Here is a 13,679-nt window from a genome sequence, read left to right on the forward strand (position 1 = left end):
GAAAAATAGTATAAATAATTGAGTGGTTTGTCTTTCCTTTTCAAAGAGGACCATGACATCAGGGAGATGAGGACATGGTTTGCAACTGACTTTGATCTGAGTGAGGGGGTGTGCAAAGTCACCAAAGCACTTTATAAATATGACCTTTTTTATTCTCAACAGGGAGGTCGGAGCTATTATTTTACAGATGAGGAAAATGAGGCAGTCTGTGGTTAAGTGAGTTTTCCAGGTTTCCAGGTGTCCAAGTTCCAGTGCTCTATCCATTGTACTCCCTGGCAGAGTTTCTTTATCTAAGAGCTCTTTTTGCCAATGAAATGACTGGTCTAAGTTCCATCCCTATGCTTTTTTTGATTTTTAAATACCTCTGTCTGCATACTTAATATTCCTGGCTAAATTATTAGCTCTTCCCAGTCATGGACTATTCAATTTTATCTCTGTCTCTTCAGTCCCTAGCACATAGGTGTTTAAAAAATAATTGTTGGCTAACTGATTCTCTGTATCACCATTCTCAGAGAAGTTTAATTCACAACAGTTACCCCAGCAAGAAAGGTAAAAACCCAGAAACCATATCAGTCAAAAACATAATCTTCTAGCCCAGCAAGAAGACATGATAACCAAGTACAGCCTAGGTTTGAAATGAATGTTAGTGCACAAATGATTATGGAGAGTATTGGAAACAAATTAAGCAATATCTCCTTACAAAACAGAAAAAGGGGTGTTGTGAGAGAAAAGGAGTCGACAGAGATTTTGGTATTAACTAAACCAGATCCTGCCAAGATCATTTGTAGATTAACCCAGAAGGAGCACATCAAATAGAGAATAAGGAAGAGAGAAGGGTTGGTGGGGAGGGGGTTGATGTGAGTTCAATTTTGAATATGTTGAGTTCATGATGTCTACAGCATAACCAATTTGAGATGTCCAATAAGCAGTTTGGACACGAGACTGAATTAGTTGCTTTACTTATCAGCATAGAGATAATTGGATCCACAGAAGCAGATGGGATTCTTAAGTGAAATAGTATAGAGGAAGAAGAGAATTGAGCCTGGTTCATAGGTATGACCTGGATGAAGATCCAGCAAAAGAGATGGAGAAGTGATCAAATGTATAGGAGGAGAACCAGGAGAGAAAATAATCTAGAAAATATAGAGAGAAGAGAGAATCATGGAGAAGACTTAGCTGTGTCCAAAGGCTATAAAGAGGTCAAAAAGAATAAGGACTCAGAAAAGGTCATTAGGGATGACCTTGGCAATGAAGACAGTGTTAGTCACTTTGGAGAGAGAAGTTGCTGATGAATGATGAATTGGGAGCCAGACTGTAAAGAGTAAGAGTAAAAGATGGTCTTTTGTCTTTCTTTGTATTTCTAGCCCTTAGCTCAGTATGTGGCACAGAAGTACTTAATGAACACTTATTTCTTTCCTTCTATCCTTCCTAAAAAGCCACAAAATTGTCCTTGGATGCTGATTAGTTCCTGCCTCCTTTGATGTAACTTCCTGATCACCTAAGGATTAAAGGTCCTCCAACTTGGTATAAGTTTGAAGATCACTTGAGTTACTTTGCCCCATTGACCAGACACTTGCTTTCTTTGTAGAGAGAAGAGTGTGGGGTGGAAAGATGTCCAGAGAAACTAAGCACCTCTATATCCTTGTTGCATTTTCCTGCTGTATTAGGGCCTCTTTTTATTGAGTGTTCAATGACTTGGTGCATCATTCCATCCCAAATTAAACCTGAACAGGTTGCTCACATTAGACCTACTGCTATAGTGTTCATGATTTTGTGTTGACAGATTTCCCTGGGAGAAGATCTAACTCACCCTCTGGGAACACAACCTTCCAGAGCAAGGGAAGGTTTGTAGTTTGGGCTACATATATATTTTTGCTGTCTTTATAAAGGTATGTGTCATCTCTCCCAATAGAACATAAGCACTTTGGAGACAGACTATTTCATTTTTGTCTTTATATACTCAGCATCTGGAATATCAACTGATGTGCAGTAGGTCTTTAATAAATGCTTGTTAAATTCATTGATTAATTGATCCTGCTATTGTCACAGAGTGAATTAGTATTATGTGCAAGACAAGGACTTATCAGATCCTGATGCAGTCTGCCAGAGAATACTGAAATTCTCCAGGCTCTTCTCTTTTAGGATGTTCTCTGCCCTTCCTGAATACCTCTCTCTTGCGGAAAGCTCTGGAAAGGTTTATTATGTGTATCTTTCCTGTCTTCTCCTCCCCTCTGTCCCTGGGGGCTGGGGGTGGGGAGTTATGTGTTCATTGTTCAAATAGCTTAGGATTTTAGTCCCAGAAATAACCTAAGGGAATTAGATGTCGTGAATCTACTCTACAAGGTCAATAAAAGTTGTGTCCATGATATTCTCTGAAACCATGGACTTTTCAGGTATGCTCACAGTGGGTACTAGTATTACAGTCTATTTCCTCTTGAAGTAAAAATAAAATCCTCAAATCCTAGCTGCCGCTAATCTGAGTTTAAACTGGTTTTCTGGGAATTAAACCAACCAGTCACCTCACCCTTAGCAGGTTCGTGTCTAATCCTGTTATATTTACATGGTTATAAGTGCTCTTTGAAATACTGGCAAATCAAAGGAGAGGCAGGCTTGACAGCCTGCCTAGCAGAGAAATTATGCCCTTGGCTACCCTAGTTCACTCTGTCAAAGTAATTTTATCACATAATATTTGAGGGGGGAAGACTTAGGAAGAGAAGAAGGAAATTGTGCAAACAATATAATAACTGATTCGGCTGAAATTATGCAAGAAATATAATAGCTATTTTGCCCAAACATAATAATGGCAAAGGTAGAACAATAAGGGAAGGGGGAGGTTTTATTCTATTTTGACACTAAGTCACACTTCACAGTGCAAAATATGGACTTGTCTTTTGAAGGTATTCATATTGTCAAATTTATTGTTTTTATGTACACCTGTAGAACTTTCTCCCTATGACAGAACAGTGGTAAAAAGTGAAGCTAATATATGATGCTGCCCTCAGTTGTTCTGGCAAATGCAAAATTTTTCAAAGTTTCCCAAACTAACTTCCATGACAGTACATTTTAAAAATCTACTTACCAATTTTATGAACTCCTTATGCCATATTGTATGTGATTTATGATATGAAAAAACTCCTCCCAGTCTAGTTTATAACCAGGGAAATGGTCCTACCAGCTTTAGAATTGCAGCTGCTGTTATTTCAGCAGTTATATATAGCTCAGGTGTTCCTGGGAAATTGCGTTAGAACCAAAAATTTGTGTTGAAATAAAGAAAACAAGCATATTATTTTAAAGTGACTCTTTTAAAATAATAGTTTGCCTCTTTTCGCTTCTTTTTTCTCCACCTTCCTCTAGGTAGGAAGAATGAAATCCACTACACCTCACCTCCCCAGGTTAGAAATATTTAAATGAAAACATAGGAATATAAAATATAAATTCAAAGCACCTGAAATGTGCTGTCCCCTTAGTAGAATCCAGTTAATCCCTCTCCTGGAACTCAGCATGTCAAAACAGTAAATCTTTATGAAGGACCAAGTACAACAGATTTGAATCAGCAGGGACCTCTGACTATTTTTCCTCCACTATCTGAGGTCTTAAGTAGGGCGATTACTTCCTGAATGGAATAATTCCCTTAGGGCTGTGCATACTGGAGTCAATTTAATTCAGTCAAGGAATAAGAAGATATAACAGCTTCATTGACCTCTTCCGTGGTCATACTCCTTAGTCAGAGTACAGTATTCTGTTAGGGGGACCAGTTTTGGAAACGCTATTGGTAAGATGCATGGAGACTATCCAGACAAGAGAAACTAGGATGGTTAAGGGTCTGGAGATCAAACCCTATGAGGACTGAGGTTGAAGACCCTCAAAATGTTTAAAACCTGGAAAATAAAAAGGTTTAGAGATGGGTAGGACAGTTGTCTTCAACTATTTGAAAGCTTATCATAAGGCATATGGATTGGACTTGTTATACTTGGATCTCCATGGCAGAACTACCAGCAGTAGGTGGAAGACGTGTAGTACCTGGGACATCCCATCAACTGATACTGTGAATTCTCCAGACAAAACTCTCCTATATGTAAATCTACTTTGTGTTCTCACTCATTCAAAAAGATAGCTTATTAATTCACCTAGAGGTTGAGGATGATGATGACAATAACTATCCTTTATGTAGCACTTTAAATATTTACCAAGTACTTTAAAAATATCATGTCAACCAATCAATCAATCAATAGTTATTAAGCCACTTTTTGCCAGGTACTATGGCAAAGTCTGGGGATGCGAAAAGAGTCAAAAGACAGTCCCTGCTCTCAAGGAGCTTATAATCTAGTGGAGGAGAAAACAAACAAATATATACAAAGCGGGTTATACACAGGATACACTAGAATTAAGAAGAGTTGGGGAAGAGTGAGATTAATGTGAACTTAAAGAAAGACAGGAAGGTCAGTAAGGAGAGAGGAGGAGGACGTGTTCTAGGCACAAATCTATTCATGCCAGTCAGAGAGAACACTCTGAGCCAAAAGATGGAGTGTCTTGTTTGTGAAATAGCCAGAAGGCCAGTATCCGGGAACTGAAGAGAATGTGTCAGGGAATAAAGGGTAAGAAGACTGGAAACATAGGAGTGGGCTGGGTTATAAAGGGTTTCAAGGCAAACAAAGCATTTGTATTTGTATCTGAAAACAGAAAGGAACCACTGGAGCTTATTGTGGGATGAGGGGTGAGATGGTCACATTTGCTCTTTAGGAAAATCATTTTAATGATTGAATGAAGGACCGATTGGAGCAGGGTGAGACTTAAGGCAGGCAGACCTACCAGCAGACTATTGCAAGAGTCCAGGTACGAGGGGATGTGGGCCCTGCAACTTGCGCGACTCTACTGTCAGAGGATGGAAGCAGCACATTTGAGAGATATTTTAAAGGTGAAATCAATAAGCCATGGCAATAGCTTGGATATGGGGAGTGAGAGATAGTGAGGAGTCCAGGATTAATGAGGAACCAGGAGGTTAGTGGTGCCCCATACAGTAATAAGGAAGATGTTGGATGGAGTGGGGAAGAGAGAGTTTAAGATGTCTTTTTTTGTGGTTAAATCATTTTTGCAGTCATGTCAAATTCTTTGTAACCCCAGCTGGGGTTTTCTTGGCAAAGATATTTGAGTAGTTTATCATTACCTTCTCCAGTTAATTTTACAGATGAGGAAACTGAGGCAAAGTTAAGCGACTTGTCCAGAGTCACACAGCTAGTGTCTGAGGCTGGATTTGAACTCAGATATTCTTGACTCCAGGTCCAGTGCTCTATCCAGCATACCACCTAACTGCCCCAATATGATAAGAAAGACAGCAATAAAAATGCCTATAAATATGTAGCATGTTTTGCCATGAATATGTACACCATAAGAGATAAAATTACTCTTAATAATTGATGATGATTGGTGATGATGATGATGGTGGTGGTGATGGCAGTGACAATGACAGAGGCAATGCAACATAATGGCTAGAAAGCTGGCCTCAAAGCCCAGAAGATCAGACTTCCTCAGACACCCTGGCTGTGTGACCTTGAGCAGGTTACTTCACAACTCAATATATCTCTCTCTCACCTCTCTTAGACTATAAAGTTACAAAGAAGGCATCAGCCTACATTGGTGGAGGGAATTTCCTCACCTGGAAGCTCTCCATTTACACATGAAATCACAGGTCCAGTCATTTTGCTCATTCAATAATAAAAAAAACAAACTATTATTTATGTAAAATTTGTAAAGTCTGTCTCCACAGTGGGTAATTTAAAACAAAGAAAACAGGGAAAATAGTACTTTAGAGTGCCTGGATTATGATAATATCCAAATTCACCTGGAAATTTCTAGTAACCTCTGACCTCCAGAAGAATACTCTGAATGAAAAATATTTGAAAAAGTTCTCTGAGCCTAGCTATGACTGAACCTGCACTCAAGCCCCTTCTCCCTACTTCCCCTCCAATGCCTTGACCCCATGTCTAGCACTTATCCACTAATGTAGACTATTGTCTCTAGCTCAGAGGATCTTAATCTTGGTGGCTGTTGTGGTCCACTTTGGCAATCTGGCGAAGACTATGGACCCCTTTCAGAATAATGTTTTTAGCTAAACTTTAGTTGGAGGTTAGTGAAAGTACAGACGCATTTATTTTCTTATCCAAATTTACAGACTCCCCTGAAGTCCATCTGTAGAACCCTATGGTCAATTCTGTCACTGAAAAGTTAGAGGCTACCCTCCTTTTCTTCTCCCTTTCCTTAAGTCTGAGGAAGGAACAAGAGTCTAGCTTTGAATTTTTATAGCTTTCTCTATCTATCGCCTAGAATAACTCCAACTAACTGATGGTTTTAGACTCAAATCTTCTATTTTCCCTAAGTCACCAAGGGCTCCATCTTTGTCAACAGCCATATTTTTACTTAGAGTTAGAAATTCCCCACGAATCCTGGTTTCATTGACTGACCTTTGTCAACATCCATTTTAAAAACTGGTTCTCTGGACCGAATGTTCTTGGGATTTAGAATTCCCAATACCTCAATCAATCCCCCAATTTTTTTTCTCTCTTACACAAATAATGAAAGAAGAAAAGTAAGGAAATAAAATTAAGCCCAGAATACATGGTTCTTTTGACTCTCTGAGGCCTAACTGAACTCTAGGCCTTTCAGAGGTAAAAGTTGTAGTAACAAGGTCTGCTTTACAAATGTATAAATTGCTGGCTATAAGCCTACAGAAGGTAAACTTAGACTGGATATACAGGAAAATTTCCTATCAGACTATTCAAAAGTGTAAGGACTACCTTGGGAGGAAGCAGGTTTCTTATCAATGAAAGTCTTCTAGAGAAAGTCTTCTAGACCACTTAATAAGGTCATCTATATATGAAATACTTGCTTAGCTATAGAATGGGTAAAATAACCACCAAGATGCCTTCCAATTCTAAGACTATCATTTTATGATTAATGTAAAAATTCTACCTGAGGAATTCAAGCAAAATTCTATCTTTTTTCTCAATAGCAAGACTTGTTGCTTAATTTTGTAGATTATTTCTTATAACACCCTATATTTCACCCCACCTGTATAACTACCCTAAAGACAGTGCCAACATTATGATCAAGAAATCCTGTAGGCGATTGCAAATTCTTGCAATTTTGTCAATATTGACAGAAACTAAGCTGTCAGGAGCCTTTGTGTCCCCAAAGTCATATGGTTTGGCAGCAACACTGCTGACCCATCAGATCTTTGCATTAGGATCAGTTCTGTCCCTGAAAAGGAAAATTAGAGCATCAACTAGTCCAGATTTTTAATTCTCCTGGTACCATTTTGAGGAACCAAGTGGGGAAAATATTTGGAGAGAGTAAAGTATTCCCAAAGTGGCATGTTACAAACCTTATACATAGCAAGAGATCCTGGGACAATATGGTCAGAATGGAAAGATAGCTTTCCCTAGAATGAATTTGTCTTTAAAGAGAAATTTTTGCTCTGGTTTGAGGTCCCAGACATCATAGAGTAAAAATTCATAATACTTAAAAATGATTGAAATTGCAATGGGTATAATCATGAAATTTGTTCCTAGTTTAAATATGCTACTTTAGACTACATCATTCTCTACTTATTAGAGTCTACGTGCCTGCTTATCTCTCAAGTGGGACCAGGCATTAAGCCTATTGTCCAATACGAGAAAAAACCAGAATGAGTTTTTAAGGAAGCTGATCAGGACATCATGTTGTATAGAAATGTATCTGACAACACTGAGACTGGCCACACCAAGTGATTAAATGAGCTCTTTGTGGTTTATGATTTTTTTAGGAACTCAAGCCCTGTTCACTCCAACCAAATGCCTCTGTGAATGGTATTAGAGTTCAAAGCCTATACAGGAACATTCATTGAGGAAAGAATGGAGAAATGTCATTGCTGAAAAGAGCATGCTCATTTTAAAGTGACTAGACTTAAAAATTGATTGGTGGATTCAGTTCAGGGCTTTGAAGTCCTAGCTCTCAGCAAAAAAAAATAACTGGACAGACTGCAGTGCACTATGGGTAAGGGTTGCTAATTCACCAAAACAAAACAAAAATATCTCTGGGGGACCTTATGATCTCAAAGTCAAAACAGCAAAACCAAGGTAAAATGAATTGTGTGCAATTCCAATCGCTTGATGTTATCATCCTCCACTCTATACCTTAAGCTCAAACTGCTGTTTGCAATCAGCTAGAATCATATTAATGGCAGCTGCTTCCTTGGATTTTGAATGAAATAAGTCATTATCCTGAGAGTCTTTTTCCAGGTAGTAATAAAATGGATTAATTGAATGATTCATAATTAAAAGCAATCTACTCATTGAGGAGAGTCCTTCTCGAATTCTCCTAGCTATTCCCTCCCTAAAAATATTTTTGGAATACCATCATATACAATTGCTGGTTTCTAGCATTTTTAACGTTGCTGTTCAAAAATAGGGAGAAAGTCATTTATTGCCAAAAATATTTACATATGCTGCTTTTGATTTGATATATTTACCCCTGACTACCACAAAATGTGAAGTTTTTCTTGTTAATAGTACAAAATTTTATACTGCCATTCCATCTTTCCTCAAGAAATCTATATATGGAATGTCTTGTATTATTCTCCTTTCTCAAAATCATGAGTTAAAATAACTCAAATTTTTTATTCAGATAGTAGTCATCGTTCCTTATTATAAATTAGTTAACAAGAGAACATTACAAAAATAATGCAACTGTAAAACCCTCAGCATTTTCCAAAAGTGATTAAGACCCATTTCTGTGAATGTAATAGACTTAGAAATTAAAATTTTTATTGGCCTGAACAATATATGAAGTGCAAATTCTAGGAGTCAACTTCTTAAACTCCAGGAAATAAACTGAGGAATATATTCTCATCCTTTTAAAATAAAGAAAAGTATTTCATCCTTACTTGTGTTGTACTTTTGAGACATATATGCACATACATTTTTCATGACATTAGCTGGAATTACTTTTCAACACACACACCAAACCAAAGCAATAAAAGAAACTCAACATGGCTAAGATATTTCTGAAATATTAGGTGAAGATGGAAAATAAATGTGATTCATCTGTCCTAAGAGTCTTCCACTCACATAAGAGAATCCATTGGGTTATCTCATAATGATTTATAAAGACGAGAGACAAAAATATTTTTAAAATCCATATTCAACAGGGGACTTTTATGGCAGTATCTTTTATGAAGCAGTATGCTGTAGTGGATAGAGCACTGAACTTTGAGGTGGAAAACTAGGGTATTAGCTATGTCTCCCTAAGCAAATTATTTTAGCCTCAGTTTCTTCATCTATAAAATGGGGGTAATAGGGTCACTGTAAGGATCAAGTGAGGGGTCACATAAAGAACCTTGAAAACATTATAACACTATGACTTTTATGATTTTTGTTTGTGTTAAAATGACAGACTTTGGAGTACACTGGTGTCCTAAAACATGATTTTCTGATAAGGAACCTGTAGCCACTGAAAAGGAAGGAGGAAATGCATTAATTAATTACCCAATTATGAATTGATTCTTCCAGTATCAGAGGAGTTGCCAAAAATAAAATAGACAGAGGTTTACTTAATGGCAAATTAAATTCACTCTCCAGCTAGTAAAGTAAATATGTTCTTTTGTGGCAATGAATAGGAGCTTTTTGACCAGTTAGATGATAAATTAATCACTTTCTCAGAATTTTTTCAATTCTCCAACCCCTCTATCCTCAAGAAAGAATTATATTTCAGGAAGAGAGTAATTATAGCCAAAACTATAGGAGAAGGAAAGAGAATCCCCAATAGGGAGGCTTTATGGATTTATTTCAGAAAACTGTAATACCTGGAGTGCTCACTTGGTGCCCTTATTCCCAACAGCTGTCACAAGCCTTTGGCTGCAACCACAAGCACACTTATAGATATGTGCCTGAAATCCATCTAGGAATACACTGTTGCTGCAATAACTGACTGAAGAGTCTAACACTCCATTCTCGTCCTCCAAGGAGAAGCAAATGCCCAGCATTGTTTCCTATTCCTTATTGACTTAGATCTCATCTACTATTGTCATGTCCCAGTAATACTGAACAAAATTTTAAGCATATCAAAATAATGAAAAAGAAAAAGATGCAAACACAGAGTTAGGGCAAAGGAGACTCAGATCAACTATTAATATGAAAGGAGACTATATGCAATTAGTAAGAATACTTTCTGTTGGAGTGTCCAAGAGACAAAGTAAAGAATTATTCTACTCTATCAAAATGAGTTGTTAGAACCAAGACCCCATAGACCTGTCAACTGTGAGACCTCTAGATCTGGCGCAGCAGAATAGTAGTAAGGCCTGAGGCTTTAGCACAGTAGATGAGACTAGAGAGGATGTCCACAAGCAAATGGTGAGCTTCCAACCTCAGAGGTCCCAGCTCAGAAAGTCAGTGACCAGGTCCCTTACCCCTGGTGCAAGAAACTTGTCATAGTGTCCCCTGTACTCCTGAAGCAAAGCATAACTTTAAAAATTGCAAAATAGGTTGGAAAATTAGCAAAAAAAGAAAAAAGCCATGACCATAGAAAGGTAGTATGGCAACATGGAGATCAAAATGCAAATACAGAAGAAGACAACAATGTCAAAATGCCTATATGTGAAACCTCAAAGACAAATGTGAATTCATCTCATGCCCAAGAAGTTCTCTTAGAAGATCTCAAAAAGACTTTTAAAAATGAATTAAGAGAAAAAACTGGGGGCTGAGCCAAGATGGCAGAGTAAAATCAGGGACTTCCTGAGATCTCCCCCAAAGCCCTCTAAATGCCTGTAAAAAATAACTAAACAAATTCTAAAGCTACAGAACCCACAAATGAGAGAGTAAAACAAATCCCCAGTCCATGACAACCTGGAAAGTTGACAGGAAGGGTCTTTCACATCAGGTAGAGAACAGAGCACAGTCAGGCATGGGAAGCACCAGCATAGATGGCCAGAGCAGACCTCAGGGGACTAAATCATTGGCAACTCTAACAGTTTCCAGACTTCTCAACTGAAAAACACCAAAAAGGCCAGTGGGAAAACTCTGTGGGACTTGGGTGAAAGAGGTGTGCTTAGTCTGGCCAGGTCCAGCCCCAGGTTGGTGGGTGTCATGGCACAGCAACCTGAGGTGAAGGAAACAGCAGCAGCAGTGGCAGCAGTAGCAGTAGCAGCAGTGGCAGTAAAAGCTGCTTCAGGAGCTCTGGGCCCACTGATGGTGGGGGATCAAGCAGTTGATACAAAATCCCTGAAGCCTGGGACAGTATATCCACCACCACCAGCACCAAAAGCAGAGTTCTACCTTGACAAAGAGTTAGAAAGTCAGGTGTTTGTCTGGGAGGATGAGTAAACATTGGAAAAGAACTCAGACTAAAAAATATTACTTTGGTGACAAGGAGGATCAGAGCATACAACCAGAGGAAGACAGCAGAGTCAAAGCTCCGCCTAAAGCCTCCAAGAGGAATATAAATTGGTCACAAGCTGTGGAGAAGCTCAAAAAGGATTTTGCAAATTAAGTAAGAGAAGTAGAGGAAAAATTGGGAAGAGAAATGAGTGATACAAGAAAATCATGAAAAATGAACCAACAGCTTGCTAAAGAAGACCCTCCAAATATTGAAGAAAATAACACCTTAAAAAATAGACTAACACAAATGGCAAAAGAAGCCCAAAAAGCCACTGAGGAAAAGAATGCCCTAAAAAGCAGAATTAGCCAAATGGCAAAGGAGGTCCAAAAGCTCAGTGAAGAAAGTAAAGCTTCAAAAATTAGAATGGAGCCTGCCCGTCCACCATCACATCCCTCCCTTGTTCTCTGAGGAGATCACCCATCACCACCCTGTCTGGTGTCCACCATGGAGGACTAGCATGGCCTCTCCAACCAGGAGCTCACTCACCTGTTCAAGCTCTACAACATCACCCCCCGGCCCGTCATGGGTTCAACCTGAAAACTGTATGAAAAGAAAATCTATGAATATGGAAGTCAGAGAACCAAGCTTTCCCCTGTGACTGCCAGGTCTTCTTACCAATATGCAGAGGATTTTGAGGGTGAAGCTTATGGTTCCAGACAGGGACAGGATGAAGATGACGACATGGATGAAGGTGATGAAGTTGACTGTGATAATTACTATGAAGAGAATTACTCAACTACCAAAACTTATGGGGAGACTGATATTGCAGCCATCCTAGCAGCCAAGACCAGGACCAGCTTCCAGGAGCCCCTGCCTTCCACAAGCTACAGCAGTGGCAGTTCCAAGGCACCTACTTATCACCTGCACCAGTAAATAAGAGAATATTCTCTGTCTTGTAACCCAGAGGAGAACATAGACAGTGACTTCAACTGCGACAGCAATGCCTACCAGAGTGTTTCTCACTACCGAACTGACACTGACTTGTTCTTGTCTTCTAGCCCAGTGGTTTCTTCTCCTTTTTCCTCCACCCCAGTTTCCTCCCACTGGCACTCCCTCCCTCCAGAAGCCTGTCAGTCTACCTGACCAAGGCCCTGAGTCTAAGCTTGGAAAGTATGAGAAAATGGTGCCCCTTTGGGTCCAGTTCCTTCTCTTCATTGATTTTGCTCTTTTTCTGGCCTTTTTCTACTATTTCATACAGGCAGATGATGACAACCCCTTCACTCTCCGTAACTGAAGGCCCCTTCTGGGCCCTGGTCTCATTTTGACATTCTAGCCTCCCTTCTGGGGTGATTGGGAGGGGGTGCAGGGATATCTTCCTGCTTTCATTTGCTGTAGGCCCTGTTGAGACTGCCTCTGTGGCCCATTTGGTTTATCCAGGTCCTACCCATAGTGCCTTGTTGTTTGGCTTTCATTTGAAGCCTTTTGTTGGATTGATTGGAAAAGAGTATTCATGTTTGTTTCTGGAAAAGGAGTTGTCCTGCCCCAGCATAGATAGATATGCTCCCCTATCACATTTGAGCAGACAGATCAGGGGTGTCTTCTAGGAATCCTTTCCTTGAAGAAAGCTGTGCTCCAGTGCCCTCACTCGAGGTCAGGGGGAGTGGTATCCAAACACCATAGTGTTCTCATGGGCTAGGCTCCATCTCACCTGATGCCTCTGTAGAGTCCACCCCAGCAGTGCCATCACTCCACCTACATCCCTGCCCTCCATCCAAGGGGAGGACAAAGGCCCTCCCTGCCCTTGGACTTCTCACACCTGGAGGAAAAGTGAGATTTTCAACAAAAAGTGTCAACCATCCTGCCCTTGACTTTGTTCTCATACAGTTTGTGAATTAAAGAGTTTGTTTATTTTTCAAAAAAAATTAGAATGGATCAGACAGAAGCTAATGACTTTATGAGAAACCAAGAAATTACAAAACAAAACCAAAAGAATGAAAAAATAGAAGACAATGTGAAATATCTCATTGGAGAAACAACTGACCTGGAAAATAGATTCAGGAGAGACAATTTAAAATTATGGGACTACCTGAAAGCCATGATCAAAAAAAGAGCCTAGACATCATCTTTCATGAAATTATCAAGGAAAACTGCCCTGATATTCTAGAACCAGAGGGTAAAGTAAATATTGAAAGAATCCACCGATGACCTCCTGAAAGAGATTTGAAAAGAGAAACTCCTAGGAGTATTGTAGCCAAATTCCAGAGTTCCCAGGTCAAGGACAAAATATTGCAAGCAGCCAGAAAGAAACAATTTGAGTGTTGTTGAAATACAAT

General features: G+C 39.2%; 1 pseudogene; it reads left to right on the forward strand.

Annotated features, from left to right (window-relative positions):
- The first annotated feature begins 11,850 nt into the window (after positions 1-11,850).
- Positions 11,851-12,640, forward strand: LOC140531146 (emerin-like; annotated as a pseudogene).
- Positions 12,641-13,679: the final 1,039 nt, after the last annotated feature.

The sequence above is a fragment of the Notamacropus eugenii genome, chromosome 3, assembly GCF_028372415.1.
Source record: "Notamacropus eugenii isolate mMacEug1 chromosome 3, mMacEug1.pri_v2, whole genome shotgun sequence".
Lineage (NCBI taxonomy): Eukaryota > Metazoa > Chordata > Mammalia > Diprotodontia > Macropodidae > Notamacropus > Notamacropus eugenii.